Raw genomic sequence first — 13,674 nt, forward strand, 5'->3', positions numbered from 1 at the left:
AGAGATGAAACCCCATTTACTCCTCTTGCAAGAGTTACAGATATGACAGAATAATAATATATATATCTTGTGGGGAGGGAGTGGAGCGGGGAGAGAGAGAGTGAGAGCAAAAGCAGGAGAACGGTGGGAACTCCAAATGTCCACATGTGCATGTGAGGATGTAGAAAGTTATAAAAAGTAAGTCAGCTGTCCCTAGAGGCATGGGGTCTACCATTGCCTTACAGCAATATAGAGACACACAGATGAACTCCTAGTATGATCAAACGGGGCTCATCACAGGTTTCTAAGTGTTTAAATATGGGTGAGCCAAGATGAGTTAATGGAAACTTAGAAAAAGGAATTTGCGACTATATTCATGTCAAAAACCAAGGCACATGCAGAATTTAAAAACAACACAGGGCTAGCCTCAAAGCTGACTAAAATCTGACATTAAAAATTCTGACTCCATGCAATCAGAGTAACCACAAAAGTCCACTGTTTCTTTTAACACATTTTGTGAAGAAACCTGGAGATATCTTCGGGATGTCCTGAATCCTGATGTCCCATTGTCTTTCCTGATCAGTTGCCTGGTATCCTCCTGAAATACCCAACTACTGGTCTCAGCAACCTGTGTGGTTTCTTAACTCCACAGGCCAACTAGGAGCATCACTCTCAGTTTGCTACTGATTCATTTTTCAAGCTTTAAAAGGTGCATGAATTGAGTTGGGAAAGCAACAGCTGTTTGGCTGTAACTGCTGCAGCAGCCCATGTAGAGAGAAGAATAATTCATTAGGATTAAATAAAGTAATAGTAAAAAAAAAAAAAAAAAAAAGTGAGGGAAAATGTAACCAGAATTTCTTCTAGCTGAATTCTGAAAGGCTTGAAGGTGAGGTCTGAATAAAGTTACAACCCCGAGTGGGAATACAGTGCATCTCACAAACACAGTGGAAATATGGTCTCTTTAAAATAAGAGTCCAAGGTCAGCTGATACAGCGTAAATCTTTCTTTAACCTGTAATCTTGCAATTACAATCTCCTTCACCCATCAATATGTCTTTATAAACCTTTTCTTGTCTGACTGGTGAGGCTAATAAAAAGAGCAACCACCATGAAACACCTTTACTTTCTTTGAAAATCTGCAAGATGGAAGAATATTTGAATGCAATCTAGGGCAATGGTATCTATTTATAGTGGTTTTTTTAAAAAAAAACTGGTGGGATTCAATGATTTCTGTTTTCCATGGTCCGTGTCTTCCAGCCTTGCAGCCACGTCATTTAGAGGTCAGATGCAGACTTTGCTTTGGCAGCCTGGGCTCTACACTGCTGTATGACTTGCAAGAGATGAATCAGACTAGGGACTAGGGACCAAGCATCAGCGCTCCAGGTGTTTCAGTGAGACTCCACACTGTAACCAACATCTTCAACTTTTTTTCTGTTACATAGCTGTCTCCAGTCTCAGAGGTTGGTTTCTGCTTTATAACGTGAAGATAGTAAGTACAGCATTCACGCATGGTCCTTCAAGATTTGCGCTTGAAAACTGCTAAATACAGAAAAGTGTTTTATGCTCAATACCTCATAAAAAAAAAAAAAACACAACATCTTGGTACACAGGAGAGGCTGAAGGAACCTGGTCCTTTTAAAAAACTATGAATTTCAAACTAGTTTAATTTTTGATGCGTGCTGTATCACAGATTTAGAAATTAAAAAAAAAAAAGAAGAAAAAAGAGACTAACAACAAAAGAACACACTTTTGATAGTTAACATATAGCATGCCTTAGTTCTTTACCCCTCACATGCTAGTTAGTATAAGTGCTGTGGTCATGACACATCTGCAAGGACATCATTCATGTGTGGTTAAGGCTGCTGGACATAGTTAAGTGCTTTGACTTCCACTCCGAATGAAGGCTGCCTTGCAGTATGCTGTCTGACTAAGACCTCACAGTGATACCCTAACTATCCTTTTTGGTTTTGACTCAAGCATAATGTCTACTTTTTAAAAATAATCTAGATAAATATTTCTTTTTCACATAAAGCTTGTTCATTCAGCTTCTCAGTGCAGCATCTGAAGAGTTTTGTTTCACCATGAACATGGCTAGAGAAAAGTTATTATAGACATAAAGGATAATTTTGACAGCATTAATCAAGCCCTCTACTAGACATACAGTCATTGTATAAAATCAATGTAAATAAGATTAAAATCAAGCTAACTTCTGCTTTCTGTTTTAAAGCTGTGAGATCCCCGACAGTTTCAGTTCTCAAGAAATTACAAATGTTTTTTCATGTGCATTTGTGTTGTCTTTGACAGAAACTTGGTTGAGACACTTTTTCCCATGTTCACATTCTGAAGGAAAGATAAAAGAGATATTTCAGCTGTCCCATATTCATGATTCATTCTAAACATTTTTTCATTATTTTGCATTCTGGAGCTTCATTTTTAATTTAAGATGGATGCTGCTTCTGGGCTGTCTCCTAGAGCTCTGAAGGTTTTCTACAGCCATATGCTGCTTCTGTTCTTGCACAGAACAGCTGGACCTTATCTGTAGTGGCACAGAGGAAAAAAACACTATTATCATGCTGATCTAATTCTTTCTCATGGCTTTGCACAATTCTAAAGGCAAGTATGTTTTTAAAGGCATGTTTAAGTTCAAACCAATTAAGTTCAAGATAGACCATTAAAGATTGTTTTAAAATATGCACGTGTGTGTATACATGTACCCGTAGAGAGAAAAACATGTTCTTAGAGCCTAGCAAATTTTGGGTTTATCTTGTATCTTTCTCACAGTACAGATTAAAGAAAAAGAAGACAATCAACCTAAAACTTCAGGGTTAGTAACCTCTGATTGTGAAGTCCTGCTTTTTGGTAGAAAATCTCTCTTCCTGATAACATGCATTTTTATAGCTTTTAGAATGACAGTTTCTTTCTGGTAAAATCCTATTGTACATACAAAATTAGGACATGAGTACCAGTATAAATGGCATATTTGTTTGAACAGCCATACTTCTGCTCCTTCTATAGGCTGGGAGGCATGATAACATTCTTGTAATCCAATGAGGGAGGAATTCCCCAATCAATTCTGCCACAGAATTTTTCAAAGCACTTGAAACAGTTGCAAATTTTGTTTTGGCTTGTTTTTTTTAACTTTCGTGTAGATTTTATTCAGAGGTGGACTGTGGGAAAGTTAAGTCAATGCTAAGTCAAGTCTCAGAAAAAAAATATGATGAAAAATGAAAAGTGCTATTTGTGCAACTTCGAGACATTCTTTGGGTTACAACATCTCAGGTATATTGCTTCAGTATGAATGCCCCAGCTACCTTGCAGCAGCAAGCAAACTAAAACTAAATTCTGCATGAGGACTCTGATATTAAGGATGTGTTTGGTCCGACTGTAAAGGCAGGAAAGTAGGTTATGAGAACAGATAGTTAATATTTTGCATTGCAAAAATTATTTTATAATATTTTATAGCCTGATTCATTTACAGTGAACTCTGAATTAGACATGCCTGTGCTGTTTGGTTGGAAGAATAACTATGACCAGGATACAAGGTCAGCTCAGATCTGACAGGACTCATTAGTTCAAGTGCAGTGATGTGGAAATGCACCGTACCTCTTCCAGGGCTAGCACTAATCCAGAAATAGTACATCTGCTCTTTGTGCCTCAGTCAGAATCTGTAACAATTATAAACTGGCTTCATGAAGAGACATACTGGGTGTCTCCCCAGCCTGTTCTCACAGAGGACTACTTCTTGCTACTGGGAACACTCTTTCTGCTTCCTCAGGAAGCAATGTGGGTCCAGCTTACATTATTAGCTCTGAGCACTATGGATGACGGCTAATTCGGTTTCTAGAAAGGTTTAATAGATTAAACATCAATACTCAGATGCAGACTGTGTCAGCACTGTGTCTAAGCAAATAGGAGGTTCTAGACCAGAGAGTGCAAAGATAGTGGCTGGCTTTGTAGGAAATAGCTGACATGTTACAGACAGAATAAAACTACTGGATCCAAGCTGACCCTGCAGTTTCTCTTTGTGTGTCTCTCTCATGTCTGCTTCCCAGTCCTTGAGGTTAGAGAAGTGCTCATTAACAAAGACATGACATAAGACACCCAACTAATAGAAGTCTCTCTGAAGCATAGAATTTGGGAGAAATACTGTAGAAAAGTCAAATAAGCTTGGCTTATCCTGAATTAACGTCACGCTTTTTTGAATTATCTATATAAATATGTAAATAATACTGTTTAAGTATTTTGTACTGTTTATTTACAGGTTATACTAAGTCCAACATTACATTGGAAAATAAAAAATTAGGAATTTTGAGGGCCATCAGTAGGCTTACACTGGGAACATTTTATTCCATTTCCATTTCCACATATTCTCCAGGATCTGTATTTCTTGTCCATTTGTCTCTATTCATTGATGTTCTAGGTTCAGCAGAAGTGTAGCTGCTTCTACTATTTTCATGAACATATAGTAGTTTTAGATACCAACGCATAGGACCAGGAGGCATGCCTGCTAATAATACTCCATGTCTCACGCTGGGCAGTCCCCCTTACCATCCAGTAGGGCTCTGCTCTCATATTCTTAGCACGTCCACACAGGAATCTAGGCACTATTCATTACAATATGCAAGAGGTGGATTACCCCATCTATTAACTTACCGCTTAATCAATGGGAATCCCAAATGCACAAGACCAAGAGAATGTGGTCTCCATGCTCTAGCATATCAGAACACAATCAATGATGGAAAAAGAAAAGGCTTCTGCAGACAGTATGACTTCTCAATGCAATCCTCAGCTCTGTCATACTGGCTTCCAACACTGTTCCTGTTTGTTGATTGAGGCAGTCCAAGATGGCTCACAGAAGGCATAGATCCAGCATTTGACAGACTGAACTGCTTGTGGAAAGGATGCTGAAACAGAATCTTCCCCCATAGCTACTCAATATTCTGACAGGTATAAGGTGATTTTGTGTGTGTGGGGGGGGGTGGGGGTGGGGGTGGGTGGGTGGGTACGTGGGTGCGTGGGTGGGTGCGTGTGTGTGCGCGCGTGTGTGTGTGTGTGTGCGTGCGTGCGTGCGTGTGTGTGTGTGTAAACTTTATTTATGCTAGTTCTCATCCAAAGCTTATCCATTCTTTTGTGAATAAATTCTTCTCTTTATTACCCACTGCCTTGGTAATTTTCTGTGTTACAGTTAGGCAAGTATTTTAAAGAACAATTTACTTTATAAAAAAAAAAAAAAAAAGCCCTGCTTCTTGTTCTATCGTAACCTGCTATTGTATATGCTTTTTCGTCTTTCAGCCAGTGTTCTCAAACAATGTACCATTCTTTAATACTGGTTTAAACAGACACACCATTGCTATAAAAACAAAAGCTAGTACCCATAACTAGCCATGGGTGTCTGGTATTTGAAGTCATAAAGACTGGACTTGCCAAGCCTACATCTTCACTTTAACATAACTACATATTTTGTAAAGTCATATAAATTCAGGAAACAACTTTTCTCAGTTAATCTACAATCTTAGACTGCACCTGCATTGTCCCAGATATATTTAAAAATGTAGATATCACACCTCCTCACATTGTGATCTTTCATGTGTTATGAATACACACTGAGACTACTCTTAATCACTAGTGAGCAAAACCATCAATGATTTTGTAACAGACATACATAGTAAGTGTGATCTATTTTTTGGTTTAAGGTAAAAATAGAGGGAAAGGTGAGAAATGTGGCTATTACATGCAAAACTTGGGCAATTAAATTGTTATATGGACATAAAATAATGCAGATGTTACATTTAGTGTAAGTTGGCAAATAAAATACCTTGATTGCCCTGAATTTTCTAAGTATTACTCTTAAATTCATATAACATAGAATACTGCTACTGGCATTTCTAGTCAAAGCAATAAATTAGTACATAACCAAAACAGTCATAATTTATAGATTCTCACAGTGAAGCTAGCAGGTCAATTAATTTACTGCACACCCTCCCCCGTTTATTTCTGTGTAACTGTACTCTTTTTTCCTTAAAGATTGGTACTACTGTTTTCCACTTAATTTCAGTTATAAATAAGTGAAATCCTTAAGGAAACAAATAGCTGGTATTTACAATATATGAAATACCTGGCTCTTGTATAAAATGGGGATCTTTGCTGCTCCTTCAGTAACAGAAAGAGGCTAAAGGAAATGAGATTATAGTCCTTGCTTTTTGAAGTTTCTGATCCAGCTTGGTACTTGCTGACAGGACATTTGCTTTTGTGTCACAACACTGCTTTCGGGCTATTGGTTTTTTATTTTCTCTAAATGTTGTTTACTGTTATTGTACTAACACTGAATCACTGCTTCCATCAAAATTAAAATGAAGTAGATAATAAATAACCCCCAAATAGCATGCATTTTTGTTCCAACCATGACTGAATTCAATGAACTGTGCAGAAATTTTATATTCCTTAGGCAAAGTGAGTCACTTCTGTTTTCTTCTCTTTGTATAGATGTAGAGTCCCATCTTACTGACATTAATTGCTCCTATCAGAGACTCTTGAATTTTAGTTATAGGTATAGTCAAGTATCAAGAACTTGAACCTCAAATGAGATTGTCTGTCTGTGGTGGTATATATTTTATTGCTATGTAATTTAGAGAATTTAACATTCAATCAGACAAAAAAGCATCAGCTTAGCTTACTTAGCGTTCCCTACTATAGACACAGACAGCATTTTAAAAAATGCTAAGCTTCACCCTGTAATTACTTTGACAGTAGGCCGCAGTGGTACCCTTTGCACTGGAGTAGAATTCCACCAGTGTAAAATACATCTGCAAAAGTACATCTACAAATTCCACTATACCTGTAAGCCACAAACCAACATAAAAACTCCCTCTGGTATATGAAATAAATAATAATGCTTCACTATGGTAGCCTAGTGGAAGAAAGGTCTATTTCAACATACCTACTTGTATTTTCTGTTAAACATCTATTCCCTGCAACAATGAAGACAGATAGTGGGAAGGCAACAGAACAGATGCTTCATAACTCAGAATTTCTGAACTTTGGAGAGGCTCAGTTACACAACTACTTCTTATAAATCATATTGATACTAGAGCCACTATAGGAAAGAAATTCGATTTGGGAATATTCTTTTAAATCAATTAATCTAATCGATTGTGATTCATGATAGGATAAGAAATAGATTTGAAACAAGCCTGTGGTGTAAATTTCATCATTACCAACAGCTATAACCCTCTGTTTCCACCTGTTAGGTCCTCTGAGTTCAAGGGGTCATTCAAATTCCTTTTGTCCTGGTTTCACCTGGAACAGAGTTAATTTTCTTCTTAGTAGCTAGTACAGTGCTGTGTTTTGGCTATGATGTGAGAACAACATTGATAGGACACTGATGGTTTTAGTTGTTGCTGGGTGATGTTTATACTAAGAAAAGGACTTTTCAGTTCCTTGGGCCCTGCCAGCCAGAGGGCTGGAGGGGCATGGGACACTGGGAGGGGACACGGCCAGGACAGGTGACCCAAACTAACCAAAGAGGTATCCCATACCATATGACGTCATGCTGAGTGTATAAACTGGGGGAAGAAGAAGGAAGGAGGTCACATTCGGCATTATGGCGTTTGTCCTCTCGAGTAACCGTTAAGTGTGATGGAGCCCGGCTTTCCTGGGGATGGCTGAGCACCTGCCTGCCCATGGGAAGTGGTGAATGAATTCCTTGCTTTGCCTTGCTTGCGTGCGCAGCTTTTGCTTTACCTATTAAATTGTTCTTATCTCAACCCTTGAGTTTTAGATTCCTTTCCAATCCTCCTTCCCATCCCTCTGGGTGAGAGGGAGTGAGCAAGCAGCTGTGTGGGGCTTGGTTGCCAGCCAGGGTTAAACCACGACACCTTTCACTATGCAGAAAAAACTGGCAGATCACATGTGGAACCACCAGAGCAGCTTAACAGTGCCATGGTATGTGAGAAATTATTCAGTTTTTTTACGTTGTGAGAGATCTTTGTAACAGGTAAGTCCGACTTCACGGCTGAATTTTACCAGAAGGAGACATGGTATTTCACCCAGGCTCCATCTCTCTGCTCTCCTACAGTCATTGATTGTCATGGCACATGGTCATGCAGTTGTAAAGCCTCCCATCACTATACACGTACCCTGGCCTTAACCAAACTGTCATGGCTCCTGAAAGCAGAGGTCTTCCAAATCATATTGCAACAATGAAAGTATTGAAATTCCCTCAGATGTTCTCCAAAAGCACAGAGGAGTATGAAGTTAATTATTTTAGTTTTAATACAGCACAACTACTGGGAGGTTATGAGCAAACTGTTGGTTTCTGCTGTATGTATTAATATTGGGCAGGAGATTCCACAAATCTGAAGAATCCTTCCAGTAACCCCAGATATATTCTGACCAAATTTTGCTAGACAAAAAAAAGAGTTAATTTTACTGATTACTAGCCTTCTATAGAGTAAGCCACACAACACAGAAAAGCTTCAGAATGATAAAATATATGTTAAGATATGATAATACATAACATTACATGCAAAATATTAAATAATATATTCCACTGTTTTAAGTCCCTTAACAAATATCAGTATAGCAGAACTCAATTATTTTTATTAGATCTCACATGAAATGAAAGAAAAAGTAAACTGTGGGTGGCATCAAAAAACATTTAATTCCCTTACTGCATTTCCCTTCTGCTGCTGTTACGGGTTGATCCAGACCAGCCGCCAAACATCCATGCAGCCAGTTGCTCAGGTTCCCCTGCATAACAAGGACTGAAGACTGAGTAGGAAGATCAAAAGCCAGAAAAGTCATGTATCAAGATAAAACCAGTTTAATAGGTGAAGAAAAGGAATAAAACCAACCAAACCAAGCAATGTTCACTCACCACCTCCCACAAGCACAGAGATGCCCAGCAAATCTCTGAGCAGTGGCCACCTTGGAAGACAGCCCCACTCCTCTGTCCTGCTTCATCTACCCCCAGTTTGACTGCTGAGGATGGTACGGGATATCCCTTTGGTCAGCTGGGGGCAGCTACCCTGGCTCTGTCCTTTCCCATTTTCTTGTCCACCTCTAGCTTACGTGCTGGGGACAGGAACAGAGTGGGAGACAGAGAAAGCCTCAACATTGTGCAAGCAGTATCCAGGAATAGACAAATTACTAGTATGTTAACAATATTGTTTCAGCCAAAATCAAAGACACTGCACCACACTGTCTGCTATGAAGAAAGTTAATTCCACCCCAGGCAGGTCCAGCACAATTGCTCATGTATAATTTAAAGCCATGCAGTGCTGATGATTTTTTCACCAATTGAAGATAAGAATTCTCCTTAAAAACCAGTTCATGGTCCAATAATGATTTTCCAAAATCTATTTCCTGTAGATTATGCTCTGTTCACACTTGTATATTGATAGGAAAAGAACTGTGCCATCAAAAGACGTCAAATAATTAGGTTTTCTAACTTTTTTTTTTTTTCCTAACACGTAGTCAGTGCCAATAAGAAATGCATGGCTGCTACAGCAATTACCAAAACTCTCACTGAAATGGACCAGAATCAGAGCCCTTTTTACCTGGTATGAAATAATGAGAGTTTTGTACCTCGGTGGCTCTATTAACTCTAAGGGGTGTGCGGTCCATTCTGCCATGAGGAAAGAGAACCAGGTTTTTACCATTGAAAACAGCAGCTGTACCGCACATTAGCGCTAACACTGAGTTATTACGGGGAAGAAGGAAGTGGACTTTACCTCCAGCTAGCGCTGCCCATCACGGGACACGATGTCATGTCATGCAGCACAGCCACAGCTGCAGGAGACCTGCCTCGGCTGAGGCGCCTCGTGCCACTCATCAGCCACGAGCACAGCGTGGCCACCGGCAAGAGCGGCGCGGTGCGGTACCTGCCAAAGGGCGGTTGCCACCTTTGGCTGTTTGGGGGCATCTGTGGCGGGATTTAATTCCCTGTCACACCGTGTGCTGAGGAGGCCTTGGAGAAGGTCTTTCCTTCAGCTCAGTGTCTGGGCACAGTGGAGTCTCCTCCACACCTGGAACTGCTACAAAAGGGTTTTTGATTGAGATGGGGGGGGGGGGGGGGGAGTGTCGAGTGAAAAGTAACTGGGAGATACTGTGGTGTGGTAGGCCCCTGTGTTGCTCCAGAGGGAAACCCCCTAAAGGGTCGTTTTCTGACCAAAGTATGAAGTACCGACAGACAGAACTTCCAGTAGGCACCGAGAGCGCACATACTCCTGAAGGGAAGCCCACAGCCGACACATTTTGACCCCCCTTCCCAAGCGTCCACCTTACACGGCTGCCCGCGGGGCAACGCCGCTCGCACGGGGGACCCGCGGCAGGGCGCCAAGGACAGCCGCGCCACACGGTCCCGAGCAGCCCCACGCCCCGGGGCCCGGCGGAGACGGGCCCTCCTCGCCGCCGGGAGAAGCGACACGGGAGGGGCCGCGGGCTGCGGCCGGGCGCCCTCCCGCCGCCCGAGGGACGGGTGGGGGGCGCGGTGGCTGCGCCCGCTGCGGAGGCGGGAGCGCGCCGACACCCCGTTGAGGAAGTGGCCGCCGCTGCGAGAGAAAACGAGGAAGCGGCGGCACCGGCGGGCGCTACGCGCGGGTCCCGCCCCGCTCCCGGCCGTACCCTGACCCGGCCCGGCCCGGGCGCCCGAGGGCCGACGCCCCCCCGGTTCCCTCCGGGCGGCAGCGGCAGGAGCCGCCGGGCGGCGAGAGGCAGCGGCGCGGTGCCGAGCGAGACCCGCGGGGAGCGGTGAGTAGCGGCGCTCGGCAGCCGGCACGGTGGCCCCGCCGACCGCTGGCCCGTCGCCACCGGCCCGTCCTCGGCCGCGCTGCGCCGGGCGGCGGCGGGGCCGGGGTCGGGCGGTGCGGGGCGGACGGCGGAACCCGCAGGGTCACCGGCGCTGCGGAGCGCTCGGCATCTCCAGAGGGAAGGGTGGAGAGGCGCGGGGCGGCGGGAGCGCCGTACGGAGCGGTGGCAGAGCGGCGGCGCGCGTGTCGCGGCGGGGCTCGCGTGTCGCGGCAGCAGCGCCAGGCTGGGAACGCACCCGCTTGAAAGCGAGCGTGAAACCGTCCCGTATTACAGTGCTTCTGAACATAAATACCACTGGCCCAGCGTCTGAGAAACTAAATCTGGAACTTAAATACTAAAATGCACATTTCGTTATGTCTTTATACATCATTGTCGTGGTCGCTTTTGAACAAAGCCAAGCGTACACGAAAGTGGAGCTTCTGTCTGAATGGTGCATAGTCTGTCAAGGATTTGATGCCTGTCAAAGTGTCTTTAAAAATATGTTTCTTGCTTATCAAACTTCCCTATTTTGTTTCCAAGAAAACAACTGTAGTGTGTTAACCAGAAGTGCTGAGACTAGTTGAACACTACGAGCCTGACGCCAGAGTCATTGCTCTTAATTTCATGTGTTCTGCCAGCATATTCAGTTTTCTTCTTCAGCGCTGTACTGCACAAGCCTTGTGTTGTAGTTGGCCGGATTAGTGTGAAGGGATGTTATTTTGGACAAAGGTAATCAATGCTTTTGTTAGGTGATACCGACTCCGGTAGAAGAGCGGCAAGTGGAGTCCCAGTCTGTCCACATTACATGATACATTGTAAAGTACTTCAATTTTAAAACAAAATAATTCCTTTTAAGGGAATTCACTGTTCATAATTTATTTTTTTTTTTAATGTTCTTTTCTGTTAGGCTTCTTTCACGCTGTTGTTTTTTTCCCACAGAAGCTTTGATCCCCTGAGCCCTTGGGTTGAATCTGCAGCCTAATCCATGGGCACAGCCATCCGGTACTGAGCTAGTATCGGCTTGCAATGCTGTGTATTTTTGCAGTCTTGGAGGCCATAAACTATAGCAGCGTAGAATATATTCAGGCAGTCCACTTAGAGGAACTGCGACTTCTTTTTTTTTTTTTTTTCTTCATCCCTCTGTTGAGCATTGAGTGATAAACAGACAAATAAGGAAGTTTGAATGTTCTTTATATTCTGACAGTTATCCTGTGGGGGAGAAAGATTATAGTGTGGTGAAAACAAAATAGTTTGAATTAAAGGTTTTGTAATCAGCTAGGATGCTCAAAAATGGCGGAAATAGGTAAAAGTAAGTAATTGCTTCCATCTTCACATTCAGTTGGGGTGAAGGCAAAATCCCAGAGAAATGTGGTTGAAGTGTTCTGGTTTTGTTTCTGTTAAAAAAAATATTAACACTCTGTGTAAGCAAAGCTGAACTGTGCAGCTCACCCATTTGCATGTGATGCAAGAGCAGAATTTGAAGTCACAGGAAGACAAAAACTGAATTTATTTTTAGAAGCATCTAGTGGGTTATGTTGAGTGCAAAATAACATTTCTGAAGACCAATGATAAAATTATAAACCGGACTTGAGCACCTCTGAAGATACTGATGACAAAAAAAAAAAAAAAAAAAAAAAAGGTAGGGACTTTTCCTCAGTCTCCCATCCTTTCTTTTGGTTCTGTTGTGCCAGAGGCACTGGATGTGGGAGAGGTCACTTCTGAAATGTATATTGTATTCAGAGGTCATGGTCTCACAGTCATAACACTTTTTTGCAAATTACACTTCTTTTTTCCTTCCTAATGCTTTTCCAGTATGCAGTATTCAGCAGAAAGCAATGAGTCTGTAGTCATTGCTGGTTTGAATATCATGACTGTAAGAAATTGTGTTTGCATCTGAATCCACTGCAGAATACTGGGTAGTGTCATCCTTTTTCTAGTTTATAGTGATCAGTGCCACAAGATCTGCTGTGTACACATTAGACAGGCTGTGCTAGGATCTGCTTTCAGTTGCATGTCTTTAGCTCCAGAATAACATAGCTGAAAAGGGGAATTCGTTTGGGTTTATATCATAATTACAAAGAATGCAATCATAATTACAAGGAATACAATATCTTTTAATGTGAGTGATAATTTCAGGAAGAGAAGCTGTTTAAAATTACATCTTTCTTACATAAACACATGCTTAAGTCAGTTACTCTACTGGGGCGAGAGTACCATTCAAGGTACCTGTTTAAAAGCTGAAGATGGTCTTGCAGGCATCTGTGAGCATGGGTAGTATGGTTCAGTCATAAGAATAAAAAATTCTCACTTTGCAAGGATTTGCAAGATCAGATTTTTTTTTTTTGTAGTTTCAGAAAAAAAGTAGCATTTAATACAGGGAGACAGTTTTGTATTCCAATTTAACAGTAGATTTGCTTGTATTTGACAAAGAAAATCTCAGGGGCAGAGGTGATGGTAGCTCACTTTGTCTCATCTGGCATTTCTAGAAACACTTTTACAGAGAAACATTCCTAATATTTGCACCACTTTACAAAGAAACATTATTAATTTCTGTAGTTTAATTTAAGCCCTTTGATCACTCTGTGAGAAAAAGAAGCTGTGAGCTTTGCAAGATTTTTCCCTATTTTTGTATACAGTAGAAAATAGTACAACACACAATTACTAATATTTATTTTGGGCATAGTAAAAAATAATTTGAAAACAAAGTTGTCGGTTAGTGTTTGCATTTTCCTCCTTTAAGGTTTCAGGAGCAAGGCTGTATAGTTGATATAGCATTAAATTTCATGACACAGGGTAATGTAGAGGCATACAGCTAGGCAGAAGAAAACCTTCTGCCACTGACTTCTGCATTGTTTGTCAGAGTGAGTAATGGGAAAACATAAGCATTGCAAGTGCAAGAAGTGTGAAG

The 13,674-nt window shown here is 41.7% G+C and overlaps 1 protein-coding gene across 2 annotated transcripts in view; it reads left to right on the forward strand.

Moving 5' to 3' along the window:
* The first annotated feature begins 10,215 nt into the window (after positions 1-10,215).
* The window catches only part of SYK (spleen associated tyrosine kinase), a 55,639-nt gene continuing 52,180 nt past the window's right edge, over positions 10,216-13,674 (forward strand). Inside the window, exon 1 of one of the 2 annotated variants that reach the window (XM_080373149.1) lies at positions 10,216-10,727. The gene's annotated coding sequence lies outside the window, so the exon portion shown is untranslated. The remainder of the gene's footprint in view (positions 10,728-13,674) is intronic. The other variant, XM_080373148.1, reaches the window with a different exon arrangement.

The sequence above is a fragment of the Falco punctatus genome (assembly GCF_963210335.1).
Source record: "Falco punctatus genome assembly, chromosome: Z".
Taxonomy (NCBI): Eukaryota; Metazoa; Chordata; class Aves; order Falconiformes; family Falconidae; genus Falco; species Falco punctatus.